Raw genomic sequence first — 22,739 nt, 5'->3', positions numbered from 1 at the left:
TCATTTCTCCACCCTCCGTGGGAGAACGGCACTTTCCCCGTCTTCCACTCCTAGGTCCACATGCCCACGAGGGTTCAGTGCTTCACTCAGTGAAAACCCATCTGACTCACAAACTGCTTCCTCCTGAGTTGTTGTATCCAGGCTGGTGCTGGGGCAGGTAAGATGCCAATTGGAGTTGATGTGGCAAAAGTGGTGGTTCTTTCCTAGACTAAGGTCCGAGGAGATCAATTACCTCAGTTTGCAAGGACAGCGACTGCTGGGAACTGAAGACCTTGATGCCCTTTTGTCTGTTTGCCTCAGAAAGGGCCTGGGAGCACCTCAGGCAGAGCAGCTGTGGGCCACTCTATCTTCTGGTAGCTGGATCAGGGTGGGTGCTGCTGAATCACTCTTACAGGCTGCGAGTCACCCGTCCTGGTCAGGCAAGTGACCCCACCCCAAATTCTGGACATTGGTTTAGGAGAGACAGGGATTCAACTCCACCACGTTTGTGCCATGAAACAGACCCCAGGAATTTCGGGGCCCTTGTATTCCCAGTTTTACACTTATTCCTACACTGTTTACTATCCAGTCACTGGAGAAGCTAGTCCTAGCCTCTTTCTCAGCCGACTGTATAAAATGTAAACAAGAGACTCAGAGATGTTTTAATCTTCAGCTTCTTCCAGTTCTGACGCAGGGGTCATCGACCTGAAATGTTAACTCTGATTCTTTCTCCACAGATTGGATAGAGATAAGAAATAGTAAAGGCAAGAAGGCAGTTGTGGGAGTAGTTTATAGGCCCCCTAACAGTAACAACTCTGTAGGACAGGGTATACAGGAAGAAATAATGGGGGCTTGTGAGAAAGGAACAGCGATAATCATGGGTGATTTTAATCTACATGCAGATTGGAAGAATCTGATTGGCAAAGGTAGCCTGGAAGATGAGTTCATAGAGTGCTTTCGGGACTGTTTCTTAGAGCAGCACGTTCTAGAGCCAACCAGAGAGCTGGCTATTCTAGATCTGGTAATGTGTAATGGGACAGGATTAATTAATGACCTCATTGTAAAGGAGCCTCTAGGTAACTGTGATCACATTATGATTGAATTTCACATTCCGTCTGAGGGAGAGAAGAGTAAGTCTAAGACTAGTGTTTTAAACTTAAATAAGGGGAATTATGAGGGCATGAAGACAGAGCTGGCTAAAGTGAACTGGGAACTTAGGTTAAGGGATGTGTCAGTAGAGATGCAGTGGCAGACATTTAATGAGATATTTCATAACATTCAGCAAAGATACATTCCAGTGAGAAAGAAAGAAAGACTCTAGGGGAAGGACGTACCATCCGTGGCTAACTAAGGAAGTTAAAGATAGTATCAAATTGAAAGAAAAACCATACAATTCCGCGAAGATTAATGGCAGGTCAGAAGATTGGACAGAATATAAAAAACAGCAAAGAATGACTAAAAGAATACTAAGGAGGGAGAAATTAAAGTACGAGAGAAAGCTAGAAATATAAAAACAGATAGTAAGAGTTTCTACAGGTATTTGAAAAGGAAAAGAGTAAGTAAAGTGAGCGTTGGTCCTCTAGAGTGTAAGGCTGGGGAATTAATAATGGAGAATAAGGAAATGGTGGATGAATTGAACAGATATTTTGCGTCAGTCTTCACTGTAGAGGATAAAAATAACATGCCAGAAATAATTGTGAATCAAGAGGTGAAAGGGAGGGAGGAACTTGAAACATTTACAATCACCAGGGAAAGAGTTTTGAAAAGATTATTAGAACTAAAAGCTAACAAGTCCCTAGGTCCTGACGCACTTCATCCTAGGGTCTTAAAAGAAGTGGCTGCAGAGATAGCAGATGCATTGGTATTAATTTTCCAAAATTCCCTAGATACTGAAAGGGTCCCATCAGATTGGAAAATAGTGAATATAACTCCTCTATTCAAGAAAGGAGGGAGACAGAAAGCAGAAAACTACAAGCCAGTTAGCTTAACATCTGTCATAGGAAAAATACTAGAACCTATTATTAAGGAGGTTATAGCAGGGCACTTAGAAAATCTCAATGCAATCAGGCAGAGTCAACACGGCTTTGTGAAAGGGAAATCGTGTTTGACTAATTTATTAGAGTCAATAAGATCACCTCTCATTCTTCTAAACTCCAGTGTATACAGGCCCTGGTGATTGTAAATGTTTCAAGTTCCTCCCTCCCTTTCACCTCTTGATTCACAATTATTTCTGGCATGTTATTTTTATCCTCTACAGTGAAGGCTGACGCAAAATATCTGTTCAATTCATCCACCATTTCCTTAGTCTCCATTATTAATTCCCCAGCCTTACACTCTAGAGGACTTGCTGAGTATTTCCAGCATTTTCTGTTTTTATTTCAGATTTTCAGAATCCGCAGTGTTTTGCTTTTAAACTCAGAGATGTACACTGGCTGTGAAGTATTGCCATACTGGTACGTGTTAGTGTGAATATACATAATCAGTCTGATTATATGTAAACTGTTTAAGTAAGTAATATACATATGTTCATGTCTGCTTACAGTCATGGCTTGTCAATCAGCAATTTTATGGCAGGTACACATTAAGCAACACATTTTCTGGACTAACAAAATCATTTTATTCAAAAGCAATCATGATTGTTTGCTTTGGACAAACTTCTATCCAATGTCAATTTTTTTTAACCAAATGCAGACATGCTGGGCCAGATATTGCTGTCAAAATAACGGTCAGGCTAATGGCGCTCGCTGTTATTTATGCATTTATGGTATAGCAACTTCAGGCGAGGAGCAGATGCGGGGTTTAATGCCAATATCCAACAGTTGCTCTCTGAGTAGCACTGCTCCGCCGTTAGCTTCACAAAAATGGCATTTCGTTGCCTGCCTCACAATTAACAAGCATTGAATGTCATGAAGTTGTTGTATTTGAGCAGTAGATACAAAGTAAAATCGCCACAAAAGTTAAGTCTTGTAAAAAGAAAATACATCATCAGTGAGAATGGTGATTAAAAACCTTTAGTGCAAATTAAAAAGTGCAAAGAACATCTTAAAACTATGTAAAGCCGCTCGAATGTCATTATTTCAGTCCAGTTTCTAATCCATAAATCCAATGGTTGCAAACATCTTGATTTACAACCATGACCCAGGGTCTATCATTGCAGCCCCAGACACAAAAATGTTAAAAGCCACCGGGAAAGAGTCACGGTTGTATTTGACTAAAACCTTTTCAACAGTGTAAAAAAAAACTGGTCAAAAAATTAAGCCTTAAAAAATTAAGCATAAGTGCCCTTTTAACGACTTGATAATTGTTAATAACTGCCAATCAACCACTCTGGCACTGAAAATTAACTATTACAAGTGTGGAGTTTCATTCCTTCAGATATTAGTTATTGTTGGAGATTTTAAAAATGTCAAATTTAAATTTAAATAAAATGTTACTTCCCTTTCTGTCTCTTTTTTCTCTCTTTCTTAATCCAAATTATTTCCCTCTCTTTATTTCTCTTTCTGTACCTGATTTGACATTTAATTCACTCACTCTAATTTACACTTCCTTCTCTATCCTTCCTGTTTATTCCTCAATCCTTCAATCTGATTGGTTGAGGAGATACACAGTTGCTTGCCCTGTTCACTCAGTTCTCAGATGCCCTGTTTCCCTCGCCACCTCATTATCAGCTCGCAATTCCAACAACTGTGACACAAAAATTTTTAAAACTTAACTGTGCGCGAGTAAGTCTAACTAACAGCAGATGGCGTTAGATGCCCTGCTACAGCAAAATCTGGGCCAATATGATTGACATTAATAGTTAGGATCTGATGGTCCTCTGTGTCATCACTTTGTGACATGATTAATGTAGACCATACTCTTTTCACTTTGCATACAAATCATAAGAATATAAGAAATAGGAGCAGGAGTAGGCCATACGGCCCCTCGAGCCTGCTCCGCCATTCAATAAGATCATGGCTGATCTTCAACCTCAACTCCACTTTCCTGCCCGAGCCCCATATCCCTTGATTCATCTGTATTTAGTTCATTTTCATTATGTTGATCAATATGTTGGTCTGGAGTAATGTTATTAACCTGTCCCAGCGACAATCACTCACTCACAAAAGGCTTGATTTGCACTGTGCTCTTTGGGAATTCAAATTAGTGTGAGACAGCCTCCTGGAGGGGGTTTCACACCTCAGTGTTCCTGTGCTCGGCGGTCTCCTGAGTTATACTGGACTTTTGGGTTCAGAAACACCCAAAACAAAATTACATTAACTCAACATTGAGTCCAAATGCCGCCTACGATTACATGAAACAGGGTGGGGGAGGGGGATTTGTTGACTTTGTGCTCCGAGTGGGAATTCTCGGCTATCAAAGGTGCATTTTGAAAATTCGGTCATGCGCTGTGCGTGATTCTATGACCATTTAAATTAATCGTAGGCTACTAACTCCCGAATTTCTGATATGTACTCCCAGCAGATTGAGTTTCCTGTCGGGAATGGAAAATTAGAAAATACCCCTGAAATATGTCTTAGGTCACAGGAAGCTAAAATTATTAAGTTGCTGGGAGAATTGTAATCTGGATGAAACAAAGTAGGATATTATTGTGCCACATCCACACTGCAGTGCACTGCTTTATACTCTCCAGTCTACACGTCAATGTTACATTGAGCTACGGCACAGAAACAGGCCATTCGGCCCAACTGATCTGTGCTGGTGTTTATGCTCCACATGAGCCTCCTCCCTCCCTACTTCATCTAACCTCTCAGGATATCCTAGTATTCCGATCTGCCTCATGTGTTTATCTAGCTTCCCATTAAATGAATCTATGCTATTTGCCTCAACTACTTTTTGTGGTAGTGCGTTCCACATTCGTACCACTCTTTGGGTAAAGAAGCTTCTCCTGAATTCCCAATTGGATTTAATAACGACTATTTTATATTTATGACCTCTAGTTTTGGACTCCCCCACAAGTGGAAACATTTTGTCTACAACTACCCTATCAAACCCTACCATTATCTTAAAGACCTCTATCATGTCACCCCTCAGTCTTCTCTTTTCTAGAGAAAAGAGTCCCAGCCTGTTCAGCCTTTCCTGCTAAGGATATCCTCTCAGTTCTGGTATCACCCTTGTGAATCTTTCTTGCAACTTCTTCAAAGCTCTTACAAGTTATGTGAGGGCAGAACTAGGTTACAACACTGGTTCACTCAATTCCTTCAAGGACCTGTTTCTGACTGGGGCTGAGATCACCTCGTACAAGAGGTAGGTGCCTTGTAATGTTAATCAGGGCCAGGGTGATCTCCTTGATTAGTTTCGATCTCCCAAGGGGTTGGAGAGGAATATTCCAGATACTTTCTCTCGAATTGACCTGGGTTTTTATCAGGTTTTACGTCTCTTCCGTGAGATTACACGGCTCTGTGTGGGGTGGGGAGTTTATGTATTGTGATGAATCACAACTGCATGGGACAGGCAGGATGGACCAGCAGGTCCTTTGCTGTCCGTCATTTTTTGTATATTTCGTATTACTCAGTTAATATGGAAACTTGAAATTCTAAACCAAAGAAATACAGAAAATCAACATTTCTTTTAGTGGTCTCTTTTCAATAATGGCCAAAACATTGTCCAGTATTGTAGCCCAGGCATAAAGTGCATCAGCCCACTGACCTATGGATTAGGAGACCCAGGTTTAAATCCTCAGCTCAGCTAATCTTGGAATTCACGTTTCTCTAGATAGTGAGTTACAAATCAAGCAGAGTGTCGAGTGAGAAAGTGAAAACAAGGAGATTAGTCAATGAAAGGCAGGGAAAATCCAGCGCAGTTCTAACCCAAGTCTTCTGAAATCCTTGTAGCTGATCAATTGTAAAGAAATTGATGACACCCTTTTGGGCCACGATATTCTAAGATATTACACAAAGGAAAAAGAGATTTATGTTGATCACGTCCTTTTTAAAGTAATATTGGAATTATAGGACCAGAACAGACCATAGCAGCCTGTCTGACTGTACTAATGTCTAGGGGATATCATGGCCCATGTTGCCTCTGCTATTCCACTTTGAAATATTTTGCCAGGTACTTGTCCAACTCTACCTGGAATTTGCAGATTCAATCAGTCCTCATTGGCTGCTATGCCAGTCCATTCCATATATTCACCAACCTCTTTGTAAAGTAGTTAAATCTAAAATGTGTCTCTTCACCCTTGACCTTTGTTTTAGAACCTGTGTGCGTTAAACGTATCGGCCCAGAAAATTGGTGGGCCTCATTCCCGACGATACCACTGTGATCACAGTTGCCGATGCCCTCGAGCGCTCCGCTAACTGGAGTTTGCAGGGTAAGAGGGACGACACCCAGTTTGCCTGTTGCTGGCGGACACCCACAGCACTACCTGCTTCCCGGGCCTGGACCACCCCCCGGTGCGACCCAAGTGCACCCATCAGGAGCCAGTACATCTCATCATTCTTGGCGTAACGCTCTAGTCCAGTATCTCTGAAGGCTCGTAAGGGAACAGTGCCCAGACTTCTCTTTCACTCGACATTTACTTCATCCCCTTATGATCAATGCCTTGGTACTGTGACAAATGCACACACATGCCTAAGTTGCTGTAGGGCCCACTTTGATCCTGGTATATTCTTGTAATGTTGCCCCCAAATTGACAAGTGAGGACCAACAAGCACACAGTTAACACAACCTTGTTGCACTCTGCATTTGGAGGATTCCCAAGAAGTGGGATGTAGATTGGCTGCTCGGGTGACACAACCTCTGGTCTCCAATTCCAACATTTGTTTGTTTTGTATCCGCTTATAAGAAATAGTCATAAAATAATTGGGAACAAATCCAGACCAGAGGGGTATTTGCAATATTGTCCATGAGGAGAGGGTCTCCAAATTCTGGTGTTGGAGGACATAAAGAGAGTTGGGGAGGATATTAGAGGCTGCCCCCAAGCTCAGATTTAATAGCACCTTTTGGTTATTATTCCTTCTAACCTGTCACTCACCCATTCATTCACTAACACATGGGATTACACTGCACCATAGCAAAACAAAATGAAAGGGCCCTGATAGTCCTCTAAAATGAGCAGAAACCCAATATTCCACTCTCTGCCTCCAATGAACTGCCTTGATCCTTCCTTTAACACATCAGTACGACTGAAACAGATGTTCTTATTTAAATCAGATTTAAATCAAGAATTGAGGTCAACTGATACCAATGTTTGCGAATAACTTTCCTCCATTTCTACTGGTCATACGTCAAGTCCAGTCTGTCCCTATTTAAATGGGCATCGAGGGGAGGCCACATTATTTAAAGGAGTAGACAGCATGCAGTTTAACAGCAATCTTTGTAAGCGTTCAGGAACCAGTTATACTAAGTTTACCTGCATAGAAGCAGAATCTAACTTTTCCCCATATGGTGCAAATGCTGGGAAGTGATTCCAGACTCCTTTCCCTGGGGAGTCCCCTTATTTTGTGGTTGATGATGATGAGGAGGAGGAAGCTCTTCTGGATCAGTGCTGCACAGCCCGGCAATTGATGGGGATTGGGACCTGGAGACACGGCCGCAAGAGTGCTCGGAAGAGGAAGGGGAGGAAGGGCATGAGGGTCCAGGAGAGGATGATCAGCCATCACCAGCAACTCTGTTGGGAGATGCTGGAGCCATTCGGCAAACATTAAAAACAAAACATTATCTGAAAGTAACTGATCCATTCCCACAACCACATTCCTCCCACCATCATCTCTGACCCATGGAATTAAACATTAGCAATCATATCATGCAGAACAAATCCCTTCTGTCCTTGGAACAACATTTGACTGTCCGGCACAGCACTTACACATTAACAAATGAAAGTGGCTCCCAGCAGAAAATGCCATGTGCTGTATTCTTTATTGTTCAACATCCACAGAAGTGTTCCTGAACCTAGTATCTGCTCCCATGGTACTTTTTCTCCCTATCCATGGGTGCATGTCGTGCTCTCCTAACTAATCTGGTGCTTCTCTCAGTGAAATCCCCATGGCGGGAATGGGAAGGTGACTGTTAGCTGAGTGTCACTAAGAGACACTCCATGTTTTGGAAAGTCCTAGATCCCCCAAAGACTCCAAGAATGTCTTCAGAAGAACTTACTGGAGAACTGTCTTCACCAATCAGCTCGTATTGTACAAGTGATGTATAGCAGCTTGTGTGGCGTTACTTGCAGGTATCTAGGAAGCAGAGTGAAAGAAGGAGCAGTGTGGTGCAAACACTGAGCTGGGGCCTGGCCTCCTGCCACTCACAGCCCTGAAACTATACGGCAAGGTCATTGAATAGGGACAGATCATGGATGGTCACTTGTCTTCCAGCAGTGGACAACTGCCTTCTGTTGTTTGCACTATTGACTGCCATAGAATAAATGTGCGGTGCTAATTTCCAGACTCGCTGGCATTCACCTGCATGATGTGGTGTTAATGGTCGTACAACTTGTATGTGAATTGAATGGAGCCCCTTACTATTCATAACTGCTGTACCATTCTTAAATGGAGCCCTTGTAACCACTTGGGTTCTATCGGTGAGGCCCTGAACTCTTGGCATCAGTCACCCTAAAAAATTGACGAGCCCTCTCCTGCTGCTGATTGACCTCCTTTGGATCATCATTGAGTCTGGTAAACAAGGCATCTGTGACCTGATATATACAATGGTGCACTGCAGACATGCTGATGTTATGGATGTTAGGCAGGTTGAAATGAGCCAGATGCACAGAAATTCGAGTAAATCTATGCTGCACTCCTTCCAAGGCCAATATATCCTTCATAAGGTCCAGTGCCCAGAACTGAACACAGTACTCCAGGTTTGGTCTAACCAGGGCTTTGTATAGCTGTAGTATAATTTCTACCCCTTGTATTCTAGTCCTCTTGATATAAAGGCCAGCATTCCATTAGCCTTTTGATTATTTTCTGCACCTGTTTTTAATGAACTATGTACCTGGACGAGGTGGTGAGTGGTATAGTGTGCTGGATCATGGAAAGGAGCTACCAATGTTGCCAGTGTTTTTGGTTTGGGGGTTGTGGGGAAATGTGGCCCTGAGCAGCTCCTTTCCGATCTCCTCACCCAACACTTGAACTTTCTCCACCACTTGCTCCCATCGTGCCCCCATTCCTTCACCTTTCTAACACCTATTCCCCTTCCTCCCACCACCTCACTGCCACCACTAATCCCATCTCTCCCACTTTGATTCACCTGTTGAATGTCTTTTGAAATGTATCCACATTTTTTGAACATTATTTGAAGTAAAACTACTGAGTAGAAAGTGATAGACGCTAACAAAAACTATCCCATCCGGAGAGCTAACTGAACAATATTGATGAGTCCTGGTAAGTTAGGTACACTGCACATGCTCAGATTGCACAATACTAATTCAGCTCACAGGCTCACAGTTCTGGGGAAAAATATCAAGAGCAAGCTCAAGCTTTTGACTGTCTTAGGCCTTCAAGTAAAACCTCTCATAAAGGTGATAAAAGTCACAAGGGAGGTGCTGTTGTTGTGAGGTAAAAGTGAGAATACCTACGAGGTGCCCCTATAATGAAATGCATATGTAGTAAGCTTTCAGTAGCTCAATAAGATGCCTCCATAACAAAATGGCAGTATGGTAAACCAAGGGTTAATATAAGTGGCCCATTTTGCTAGCTAGAATTAGAACAATGAGCTTTTCAAATGAGCTTATCCTTGACCATTCGTTTATGTTATTAATTTCCTGTATGAAAATGTATGCTTTATTATGAATCAAGCAAAGCGATATGATAAGCTGAATTCTGGGGTAAGCAGGTGTAGGGAGTGTTGTTTTGCAGCTACCTAATGAATGGATCCTTATTTCGGACAAGGTCGAAAAACATCCCAGGCCTGAGATAAGTGAGACTCCCTTTCCTGTGACCTACGTATGAACAGGTATCACCTGTGAGTGGTCGGTCATTATGTTTTTTTAAAAAATTTTTAAAATTCGTTCACGGGATGTGGGCGTCGCTGGCAAGGCCGGCATTTATTGCCCATCCCTAATTGCCCTCGAGAAGGTGGTGGTGAGCCGCCTTCTTGAACCGCTGCAGTCCGTGTGGTGATGGTTCTCCCACAGTGCTGTTAGGAAGGGAGTTCCAGGATTTTGACCCAGCGACAATGAAGGAACGGCGATATATTTCCAAGTCGGGATGGTGTGTGACTTGGAGGGGAACGTGCAGGTGGTGTTGTTCCCATGCGCCTGCTGCCCTTGTCCTTCTAGGTGGTAGAGGTCGCGGGTTTGGGAGGTGCTGTCGAAGAAGCCTTGGCGAGTTGCTGCAGTGCATCCTGTGGATGGTACACACTGCAGCCACAGTGCGCCGGTGGTAAAGGGAGTGAATGTTTAGGGTGGTGGATGGGGTGCCAATCAAGCGGGCTGCTTTATCTTGGATGGTGTCGAGCTTCTTGAGTGTTGTTGGAGCTGCACTCATCCAGGCAAGTGGAGAGTATTCCATCACACTCCTGACTTGTGCCTTGTAGATGGTGGAAAGGCTTTGGGGAGTCAGGAGGTGAGTCACTCGCCGCAGAATACCCAGCCTCTGACCTGCTCTCGTAGCCACAGTATTTATATGGCTGGTCCAGTTAAGATTCTGGTCAATGGTGACCCCCAGGAGGTTGATGGTGGGGGATTCGGCGATGGTAATGCCGTTGAATGTCAAGGGGAGGTGGTTAGACTCTCTCTTGTTGGAGATGGTCATTGCCTGGCACTTATCTGGCGCGAATGTTACTTGCCACTTATCAGCCCAAGCCTGGATGTTGTCCAGGTCTTGCTGCATGCAGGCTCGGACTGCTTCATTATCTGAGGGGTTGCGAATGGAACTGAACACTGTGCAGTCATCAGCGAACATCCCCATTTCTGACCTTATGATGGAGGGAAGGTCATTGATGAAGCGGCTGAAGATGGTTGGGCCTAGGACACTGCCCTGAGGAACTCCTGCAGCAATGCCCTGGGGCTGAGATGATTGGCCTCCAACAACCACTACCATCTTCCTTTGTGCTCGGTATGACTCCAGCCACTGGAGAGTTTTCCCCCTGATTCCCATTGACTTCAATTTTACTAGGGCTCCTTGGTGCCACACTCGATCAAATGCTGCCTTGATGTCAAGGGCAGTCACTCTCACCTCACCAGACTCAGCTTATGATTGGTTTTAACCCCTCGCTACTCATGTCCCTCCCCACTCTGAAAATGTATAATTGTGTGAACTTTGACTGTGTAATTTGCCTGTTCTATGAGATTGACCAGACTCTGTCAAGAGTTGAAATCAATTCTATAGATGGGTCAGCTGCAGCTAATAAAATTGTGTTTAAACTTTCAAGTGTATTCGCTTTCAGTTTTTGCTGAACCAGACTAAGAGTAAAGAATCCGGTATCGTCAAAAGGATCTTGTGGAGGCTGAGCGACAAATTTCTGAAAACTCCAACCATCACCCTGGACCTTAACCCCATTTCTGAACACCAAGCCAACATCTCCCACATTGTTAATGACTTCTTCTCCTCTGGAGATCATCCCCCTACAGACTCTAACCTCATAGTCCCCAAGCCCTGCACAGCCTGGTTCTACCTATTCCCCAAAATTCACAAACAGGACTGTATCGGTAGACCTATCATTTCAGCCTGCTTCTGCAGCACGGAATTTACTTCCGCTCATCTTGAATCCATTTTTTCTCTCCTTGTCCAGTCCCTACCCACCTACGTCTGCAACTCTTATGATGCCTTCTGCCACTATAACAAATTTCAATTTCCTGGTCCTAACCATCTCCATGGACGTTCAGTCCATCTACACCTCCATCCCCCACCACGACAGTCTGCTTCTTCTTCCTGGAACAGCGGCCCAACCAGTCTCTTTCCATCACCACCCTCCTCCGCCTGGCTGAACTTCTTCTCACAATTAACTTTTCCTTTAATTCCACTCAATTACTCCAAATAAAAGGTGTCTTTATGGAAACTAACATGGGTTCTAGCTATGCCTGTCCTTTTGCAGGATACGTTGAACACTTTTTGTTCCAGCCCTACTCAAGTCCCCTGCCTGCCCTCCTCAATAGATGATTGTGATGGTGCTGCTTCCAGTTTATCATCAGCTTAAATGCAATACTTGTGTTGTCAAAGCAGCATCTACGTCCATGCACGGATAGAATCATGGCAGTTTTTTGTTTGTAGTCACGGATCATTTGTACATTAATGGAGCAGTGGCCATCTGTTGATAAATGAAAGGCTACTGCCTACAGATGGACAAAGGGCAATGCAACTGTAATCAATTGTGCCCTGGAACATGGGAATGTTACACAGGAAATTAGCTCTCCAGTTGGTGCTGCACCCCCATCAATCACCGCCAGCATACATTTGTTTTTGAAATAAATCTCCTGAACCTGACTGCATACCATACTCGACAACATCATGTTCCAAACATCAATAAAATGTTAATGTAAAGTATTGGAAACTACTAGCAACAATACAGGGACATTTCACGAGTCCACAATAATGCAGCATAACTGAAGATGCCCCCACTAGTGGTCCACATAAGAGCTGCATGATATCAACGACAAACACCAACTGGTCAGACCAAACATTCATCAAAGAAAGAGTTGTAGTTCTGGTCGGTTAGAACATTACGGATTTGAAGTGTTGGAAAAATTTCAAAAGTCATTAGAAAAAGGGACAAAAGTTAATGAGAAACAATGATGAGTCACAGTAAGGGAGCAAAACTGCTATAAAGGGAGAAGGAACAGAGGAATGTAAAAGTCAGGGACAGAAGAAATAGCAAGATCTCAGAATCAAAAGAGAAATCCAGACAAGTGGGAGTTTGAGAGAGGAAAAGAAATTTAGATCAGCTGAAAAAAGGCAGGTCCAATTTGTGTAGTCGAAGCATTAGAGAGTGAGTGGAGCAATTGGCACTCGGTTCCTATACAGAGTCAGAGGGCTCTATTTTCGCACCCGCGATCGGGTGCGTTCATGGCGGGGGGGCTGCGAAAATCCGGTATTCCCGGGGCAGGTCCGGAGCCCGGCTCCAACCCACCCCATTTCCAGGTTCCCCAGTGACGCGCTGACATGCGCGTGCAGCCCCCGCATGTGGGACTCCTGCCAGCAATTAAAGCCGGCGGGGTGCCAGTTAAAGTACTTAAACAGGTACTTAATGTTGTTTACAGACCTGATTGACCTGATATTTTAGGAGGGATCGGATTTTGCAATTAACTGAGACTGTTTCCCGTACTGGGGGAAACACTCCCAGCTGAAATGGACGTGTTGCAGCCACCAGCCCGTGGCAGCTGCAAAGGTCCATTTGACAGGTCGGGGGGTGGCGGTGGTGTGTGGAGACCCTCACTCATTGCAGGAGGCCACTCTGTCACTTTAGACAAAGTTTGGCCTCCACCACCCTCCTCCTGACAAGAAGATTCACCATCTTACACACTTACCCTGGTGTCCAGACACATTTATCTACCTTGCGGACCCCCTCAAACTTCCGGATGGGGGCCGCCGTAGCTGCAGTCATGATCTCCTCGGAGGGCGAACGGTATCACCGGCCTCGCCGTCCACCTCTGACACATGGAGCTCCACAACACAGTGCTGTGACACATCCACCTGCACAGCAGGAGGGGGAGCTACCGCAGAGAGAGATGCGTTGCAGAGGGCACTACCCTCGCCACAGGGTCCACAGACCGAGGCTCAGCTTCCTGGACCTATCTGAGCAGCAGTGCACATGGAGGCTCAGAGTCACTCGACATGTAGTCGTGGACATCTGCAGCCTCCTTCATGCCGAGCTGCTCCCGGCTGGCCCGAGCACCATCTTCTTACCTGTCGCTGTCAAAGTCACCACTGCCCTCAAAAACTTCTCCTCCACATCCTTCCAGGGTGCCACCGGGGACATCGCCGATGTCTCTCAGCATTCTGCACAAAAGAGCCCTGCAAATACACCTACACCCACTCTGCAGTGACACAATGGGTGGCATCAAGTGTGCATGTTCATGGTGATCCCCATGAAAGGACCTATTCCACAGGCCAGTCAAGAATGGGCAAGACGTGGCAGTAGTGATGATAATAATAATATTTATTGTGAAACAAAACAAATATAAAATGAAAAACATGACAAATTGTCAGACACCCTTGTGCATTCCCTTTGTGCTCACAAAACCTTTGCCTTGCGTTTCTGGGAACCCCTACGTGGTGCTACCCCTATGGCTTCAGCAGAGGTAGTGGCAGGTTGCTCTTGTCCATGCCTTGACCAATGAGATGCTTTGGGCCGACGCCCTCTGGGTTTGGGTGTCCGTGAGGGCCCCTCCAAAGACTGCTCCACCTGCACCTGTGCAGGGGCAGACCCGGCCACCTGGAGAGGGGGCAGCATTGCGGGTACTGGTTGAGAGGGGGGCAACGGGTGAGACGTGGGGGCACTTTGAGTGGTGTCCCCACTTCCATGTCCCCATTCACAATCATCCCTCTCGTGGCCCAGGCCCACATCACTCCTTCCACCCTGCTGGACGGCAGTTTGGAGGACTTGTGTGAGGCCTTGGAAGGCCACCTGTAAAGTATCTGTCAGCCTGTTCAAGGCAGCAGAATGTTGCTCACCCTGAATCCGAACTGCCGTTTTCAGGGCCTGAATGGACTCATTGTTGAGCCGTGCATGATGCTCGAGGGAGGCTCGCCTTTCCTCCACCGCAGACATTCCTGCACCTACCCGCGACACTATCTCAGAGATGCCTTCACATCCCTGTGACACTATCTTGGAGATACCCTCCTGTACCTGTGCCACCATTCCCCTCATGCAAGAGTTGGACTCCTCCATCCTCTGCGTGATTGTGAAGAGTGCGCGTGGCACCTGTTCCAGCACCTCGGCAATGTGCTGCTGCCCCTCGATGACTCTCCTTTTCATGGCTGGCCCCCAGGGTTCAGCATCTGGATCCAGCTGAGCAGAGCCTGGAGAAGAGTGCTCCCACCGACGCGGACTCTCCACGGCTGCCCCTGCCACCAGGGTCTGCTCGTGCTCACATGTGCGTGGTGACTCACCATGTGCAAGCCCAACTAAGTGAGGACGGCGACCCACCGAGGTGTATGTATCTGCGCTGGTGGATGCATGGCTCAGATATGACGATGGACCCTCAGAGACCGGCAGGTCCTCTGAGGAATCGCCCTCCACGGTCACGGCGCTCGCAGACGGCCCTGCAAGAGAACAGAAAGCAATATTAGGCATGTGGACAGATGTTGAGATGCTGCAGATGTCAAGTGATGCTAAGATCATTCGCTATCATGAGTGCTGAGTGTTAGCTTTCTGTCACCGGCCGCTTGTGCAATCCCAGCCTCGGCAACTGCCACGGACAGGCACTCCAGCGTGCGGCTGATATCCAACGCCTGCTGCTCCGCGTCCGTTAGGACCACCTGGTGTGGCGGGCCCCCTCCGGTCCGTGCCCTCTCCCGGGCATTCTGGCATCTCTTCTCCTATCAAGGCAAAACACAGAGACGTGATTGAGTGATGGTTGCATGGTGAGCCACTGCATGCATTGGTGTGGGTGGGGTTGAGCGTGAGGGAGATGCATGGGAGGGTGCGTGTGCAACATAGCCATGAGATTGTATGAGGATTGGGTTGCGTGGTAGTGTTCGAATGGGGACAGGGGTGGTGAGTACGTGCAGGCAAGGTGAGGATGATAGTTGAGTGGATGTGAGGAGTGATGCGAGAGCGTTGTGGTGGCAGTGCAGAAGGAGTTGTGTGGTGGTGGAGGTGATGTGGAAGACGGAGTGTGGGAGAATGCGTAAGTGTACTCACGTTGCATAATCTGGTTAGATCATTAAATCTCTTCCTGCACTGGACCCAGGTTCGTGGCACATTACTGCAGCTGCTGACCTCCTCGGCCACCTCCAGCCAGGCTTTCTTCGTGGTGGAGGGAGGGCACTTCCTCCCATCAGACGGGAAAAATATTTCCCCCCTCCTCCTCACCCAATCCAGCAGCAGCTGGAGTGAGGAGTCTGAAAATCTTGGGACAGCCTTCCCTCTGGCGTGCTCCATGGTTCAGCATTGGTTGTTTGCTGCAGGAGGAGCATTGGAGGACTGCCCCTTTAAATAGGGCTCCTCCAGCTGACAGACATTACTGCGCCCGGAAGCAACAATTGGCTCCAATTATCCTGTAATTCCGTGCGGAGCAGAGTCGACCCCCCCCGCTGAGAAGCCACCGCCCTCCCAATATCGAGCCCAAGGTGACAGAAGCTGGTCGCTTGTGATCTGAAATGAAGTGTCTGGTGTTCATCCTGGCAATCGGGCTCTTGGTGCCCTGTTTTGCATACTCTGTGAACCCGAACAGAGTCAACTTGGATGAGAAATTCACAAAACTCTGCGGCCGAGATCACTTACGGAAATTACTCAAAATCTGTGCAAGGTCGGACTGGAAATCCCTCCCTCCCCGTAAGTATTGAAACCCCTTCTAATGACCAGGATTGAGAAATAGTCATTGATCGACAATAAAGTGTTTCGTTAGCATTCCGATTAAAATGTGAGGTGATTTTATTAATCAGTGGGCCAGTGATCACATTAGCTTCATTATCACTAATGATTATCCATCTGCCCATATACATGTGGGGGCTGGCCCGAGAAAAGGCACCTGGAGTGGAAAGAATAGAAAATGTTGGACTTTAAAAAAAAATTGGACAATAAACTTCCCGATGGCAAAGTCGGTAAATACAGGATTAAATCATGCGGATCAGAAGATTCCAGATTCAATCTTCAGTTAGTGCTGAGTTAGTTGAATTCAGCTAGTTAGTGAGTCACTGTGTCACAGCGACCTTGGAAAAGGGAGGGGAATCAATCAGTAAGTCCCTGCCCCTGCCCATTGTCCAGTGACTCCTGTTCAAAGTGTGCCCGTGCATCTCTCAAATGAGGACATGATCGGATTATCTTTGCCTCCACCCCAGTTACTGCCACTTCCCAGGGCTGCCATGTAACTGAGGCACTGAGGTCCCCCAATGGAGAGAGAGCCTTGTACTGGTCTCCTCTCCCTCCAATGTGACTCCCACTCACCTTCCTTTGTCGGGCTCAGTCTCTGCCACCTCCCCTGGTGCTGGAGTGACAATCCTGCTGCGGAATCACCGGGATTTTGTGGCCAGTCATTCCCGGCTCCCTTTTGACGGTGAGAATCCTGCCGGGAGCCCGATGTTAATGGTTAATAATCCCCGACACAGGGAATTGGATCGGGTTTGGTCCTGGGAATTGATCGGGGTTTGGGTGGAATCGGAGGGGCAGAAAGAAGTCCCAACCTGACAAACTCCTCCAGAAGAGAAACCAGCCAACTGAGTGAGCAAAATTAAAATGAAATCGGATTCACTTATTTTAATCAATACACCTTGTCTTCCTGTAATAATATAAAATAATGAACATGCTGCACTTCTCCACATCAGTGGGTTGTCTGCATGATTTAAGCAAAGTGGGCGGGGAGTTTCCGGGGGGGTTCTCCCAATTGTCTGATGTAATTTCTGACAAAAGAAACACGGAAACCACAAAACTGCCTTTTTTCCTGGGTTTCCACGGATCTTCTACCAAAGTTACGGTGAAGGAGCTGCTAATTACTCTCCTGCATTCTAACCTTCTCACAGCCTTTGCTGGATCTCAGTGCTTGCGATTTCTGTTTTAAAACACCAGACCGACTTCACTGCCTTTGCTGTCGCCATCCTCACTAACAGAAATCACTTGCATGCGTGACATTAAAACCTCTTCCTCCACTTGAACAGGATGTTACCAGAACTTCTTTTACATCAGCTCTCTGATCCCACCCGGGAGACAGTTCTTAATTCTCACCCCTTAAGAGAGGCCACTCCTCTTGCCCTGGGAGATGGTGAGAATGGGGCAAAATGGTGGCATCAGGTTAGTGGCTGTACACCAACACAGTCACCATGGCATCTCTGTGAAGTAGCACACGGTGACAATCTTCCACCCTCTTCTTTGTCTCCTTAATCCAAAGGGATTATGCTCACCCATTCTTAGCTCATACACTCCATTTCCTGTAGATGTACCACAGCAACAGGGAATAGACAATGAGTGAGAGGAAGATGGTGATGATGATGATGATGATGATAATGGTGATGATAATGAATACAGGCAGGATTCTGGCCAGGAACTTGCCCAACATATTTAAATCATTCTGACCATGGGAAATTGTCGAGGGTCGGGGTACAGGCCTGGGGCAGTCAGAAGATCTAAACAGGGTAGGGGCCAGGAGGAAAATTGAACCTTTAATGAGAAAGGAGATCAGCAGAATAGACTGAAGACTCAGAAAGATGTTTTATAAATACATTTAAGAGCAAGATAACTAAGGAAAGAGTAGGGCCTGTTAGGTTACCTTTTTGGTCTCTGTGTGGGCGTGGAAGATGTTGAGATGATTCTTAACGAATACTTTGCAACTTTCTTCACAAAAGAGAGGGACGATGCAGACTTTGTAGTTAAGGAGGGGGAGTGTGAAATATTGGATGGGATAAACTTAGTGAAAGAGTAAGTATTAAGGGGATTAGCAAGGGGGAAGTCGATAAATTGTCAGGGCCGGATGAAATGTATCCCGGGCTGTTAAAAGAAGCAAGGGAGGAAATAGCAGAGGCTCTGACCATCATTTTCTATTACTGGATACAGGCGTGATGCTGAAGGATTGGAGGACTGCTAACGTTGTACCATTGTTTAAAAAGGGAGCGAAGGATAGACCGAGTAATTCCAGGCCAGTCAGTCTAACCTCGGTGGTGGTCAAATTATTGGAATCAATTCTGAGGGACAGGATAAACTGTCACTTAGAAAGGCACAGAGTAATCAAGGACAGTCAGCATGGATTTGTTAAGGGAAGGTCGTGTCTGACTAACTTGATTGAATTTTTTGAGGAGGTAACAATGAGAGTCCATGAGTGCAGTGCATTTTATGTAATCTACATGGATTTTAACAAGTCTTTTGACAAGGTCCCACATGGCAGACTGGTTAAGAAAGTACAAGCCCATTGGATCCAAGGGAAAGTGGAAAGTTCGATCCAAAATTGGCTCACTGGCAGGAAGTAAGGCTTATGGTCGACAGGTGTTTTTGTGACTAGAAGGTAGTTTCCAGTGGGGTTCTGTCAGGCTCAATACTAGGTCCCTTGCTTTTTGTGATATATATTAATGGTTTGGACTTAAATGTAGTGGGCATGATTTAGAAGTTTGCAGACGTTGCAAAAGTTGGCCCTGTGGTTGATCGTGAACAGGAAAGCTGGAGACTGTAGGAAGATGTCAATGGAATTCAATCTGGAGAAGTGTGAGCTAATACATTTGGGGAGGGCAAACAAGGCAAGGGAGTACATAATAAATGGGAGGATACTGAGAGGTGTAGAGGAAGTGAGGGACATTGAAGTGCAAGTCCACGGATCCCTGAAGGTAGCAGGACAGGGAGATAAGGCATTTAGAAGGCATATGGAATACTTTCCTTTATTAGCCGATGCATAGAATATCAGAGCAGGGAGGTTATGCTGGAACTGTATAAAACACTGGTTAGGCCACAGCTTGAGTACTGTGTACAGTTCTGGTCACCACATTACAGGTAGGATGTGATTGCTCTAGTGAAGGTACCAAGGAGATTTATGAGAATGTTGCAAGGACTGGAGAATTTCAGCGATGAGGAGAGATTGGATAGGCTGGGATTGTTCTCTTTGGAAAAGAGGAGAATTGTAAACAATTTTACAACACCAAGTTATAGTCCAGCAATTTTATTTTAAATTCACAAGCTTTCGGAGGCTACCTCCTTCCTCAGGTGAACGATGTGGAAATCCACATCGTTCACCTGAGGAAGGAGGTAGCCTCCGAAAGCTTGTGAATTTAAAATAAAATTGCTGGACTATAACTTGGTGTTGTAAAATTGTTTACAATTGTCAACCCCAGTCCATCACCGGCATCTCCACATCATGACTACCATCGAAAAGAGGAGACTGATGGGTGATTTAATTGAGGTGTACAAAATTGCGGTGCCTGGGTAGAGTGGATAGGAAGGATCTATTTCCCTTTGCAGAGAGGTAAATAACCAGGAGTCATAGATTAAAAGTAATTGGTAGAAGGATTAGAGGGGTGCTGAGGAAATATTTTTTCACCAGAGGGTGGTGGGGGGATCTGGGACTCACTGCCTGAAAGGGTGGTAGAGGCAGAAACCCTCAACTCATTTAAAAAGTACCTGGATGTGCACCTGAAGTGCCGTGACCTGCAAGGTTAGGGACCAAGTGCTGGAAAATGGGATTAGCCTGGATAGCCCATTTTTGGACTGCGCAGACACGATGGGCCGAATGGCCCCCTTCTGTGCTGTAAACTTTATGATTCAATGTTTCTATCCACCTGAGACGGAAGTCTGGTATTTCTGTCTTACAAACAGAGGATGGTGCTGCTGACCACAGTGAGTATGATACGACATATTCATTATCAGCAAATGTCAATGTTTCACTTACAGCAACCAGCAGTAGGATGGCATTGGTTTAACTTGGTCTTTCCTGCTTTATCTTCCTCACAGATTGAGATGCTGGAAATAAAGTTAGTGAAGAACGGTTTGAGAAATTGTTTTTGAAGAAACAAACTGCAACAAGGGGATGGCTCAGAAAAGTTGACAAATAAGATTGGAAAAGATGAAAGAAAATAGTTTTTTTAACCTTTGCCCCCGTTGCCTGCTCGGAATCATGTTTGTAGTTTTAATTTAAAGTTTCTATTTCCTGGCCTGACAGCTGGAGGTTCTGCTCTTTTATCATTACATTTCACATGACCATGTCATAGTTATTAACTATATTTACAAATTCAGAGTTGACCACCAGTTCTGTAGTCCCTGAATCAGCTGTTTGGGTCGTGGCTGATCAACCCAGTCGGTTTCTGCCACTTTTGAAAATGCTTCTGCCAAATGATAGTGGGGTAATTTTAACTTTGGGCGTTGGTTTAAAATGGGTGATATTGAATTGCCCGCCCATTATACGCCCCGCCCAATTTTGCTGTCTTTTTTTATTCGTTCATGGGGTGTGGTCGTCGCTGGCGAAGCTGGCATTTATTGCCCATCCCTAATTTCCCTTGAGAAGGTGGTGGTGAGCCGCCTTCTTGAACTGCTGCAGTCCGTGTGATGAAGGTTCTCCCACAATGCTGTTCGGAAGGGAGTTCCAGTATTTTGACCCAGCGACGATGAAGGAACGGCGATATATTTCCAAGTCGGGATGGTGTGTGACTTGGAGGGGAACGTGCAGGTGGTGTTGTTCCCATGTGCCTGCTGCTCTTGTCCTTCTAGTTGGTAGAGGTCGTGGGTTTGGGAGGTGCTGTCGAAGAAGCCTTAGCGAGTTGCTGCAGTGCATCCTGTGGATGGTACACGCTGCAGCCAGTGGTGAAGGGAGTGAATGTTTCGGGTGGTGGATGGGGTGCCAATCAAGTGGGCTGCTTTGTCCTGGATGGTGTCGAGCTTCTTGAGTGTTGTTGGAGCTGCACTCATCCAGGCAAGTGGAGAGTATTCCATCACACGCCTGACTTGTGCCTTGTAGTTGGTGGATGGGCTTTGGGGAGTGAGGAGGTGAGTCACTCGCCGCAGAATACCCAGCCTCTGACTGATATTTTAACCAAATTTTTGCCACTTCTGCAGTGTAGAACATGCCATTGGATTCTATTTTAATTTGAATGTTCAAATGTTTTACCAGATATGGGTCAACTAATTGGCATGGTTGCCAACCATTGGTCTCCTGTTCTCTGTACAATGATACATTTGAAGTGCTGTGTCTGAGCAGTCACAGAGTGCAATGAAGGGTCCAGAAGATCCCACTTTCTGAGATAGAGAGCAGCAGCTGGTAGTTGGGACAGAGGGAAAGAACATCAAATCAATCTCAATAATCATTCAGTGTTCACAGATGGAGTTTTATTTCTGTTCCAGATCCCATCCAGGCCTCAGATAATAATGACTACTTCAAGCAGAAGGTTCAGAAGATGGACGGCAACGACAGGATTCAGCAGCTTGATTCGTTTTCTGGACAGCAACCGTTTTACAATGATTACAACAATTACGAGCAGATCCCAGATGATATTAATGAGATTGAGAGTGGCAGCACGATGCCGCGTGCTTCATCATATATGAATGAGAATCTTTCACGGAAATGCTGCGACAGGAGCTGTACCGCAAGGGAAATCCGTGGATTGTGCTGAGCATGAAATGATGTCGACTGTATATCTGATTATAGAATATCCTATACACATGGATGCAGAATCAGTCAGATTTTAAGACAGAGGGGTCAATTTTATGAGTTCAAGCTCCTGACAAGGACCTTAATCAGCCGACAGCCCATTTTGGGAATCAGGACACAGCGGTCAGCAGACCCGGCAGGAATTTCTATCCATAATGGTTGGAAACTCCTGCACAGTTTGATGACCTCTGCAGCCAAATTCCCACAGTGTGTGCTGGCAGAGGAAGTTCTGTGCTGGGAGTGCAAATTCATAAAATTTATTCCACAGTCTATATAGAAAAATTATAGTATGTTCCCTGACAAGGACCTGTAGTATTGTAGTCACACTGAAATTCTAAAAATATGAAAAAAAAATGCATCTTAAATTGTTTCAGTGTCTTTTCATTTCTTATCAAAATCATTTTTATAAACAATCCACTTCATTGATTAAGAAAGATCACAGTCTATTTTCTTAGAGTTTCTGCAAACTACCATTTCGAACATCACCTGAAGAGTCTCTGGAATCAAAAATATACATTATCTTCTTCAATAATAAATTGTGTTTATATAGTCCATTGAAAGTAGAAAAGTTGTCCCAAGCTGCTTTACAGAGGTAATCAGATAAAATTCG

The 22,739-nt window shown here is 45.5% G+C and overlaps 1 long non-coding RNA gene across 1 annotated transcript in view; it reads left to right on the top strand.

Annotated features, from left to right (window-relative positions):
- The window catches only part of LOC137320611 (uncharacterized), a 230,275-nt gene extending 207,777 nt beyond the window's left edge, over positions 1-22,498 (top strand). Inside the window, exon 6 of the long non-coding RNA XR_010962604.1 lies at positions 21,823-22,498. This is a non-coding gene — a long non-coding RNA (uncharacterized lncRNA). The remainder of the gene's footprint in view (positions 1-21,822) is intronic.
- The last annotated feature ends 241 nt before the right edge of the window (positions 22,499-22,739 follow it).

The sequence above is a fragment of the Heptranchias perlo genome, chromosome 4, assembly GCF_035084215.1.
Source record: "Heptranchias perlo isolate sHepPer1 chromosome 4, sHepPer1.hap1, whole genome shotgun sequence".
Taxonomy (NCBI): domain Eukaryota; kingdom Metazoa; phylum Chordata; class Chondrichthyes; order Hexanchiformes; family Hexanchidae; genus Heptranchias; species Heptranchias perlo.
The sequence above is the reverse complement of the archived record's forward strand: the minus strand, read 5'-3'. Positions and strand labels throughout refer to the sequence as shown.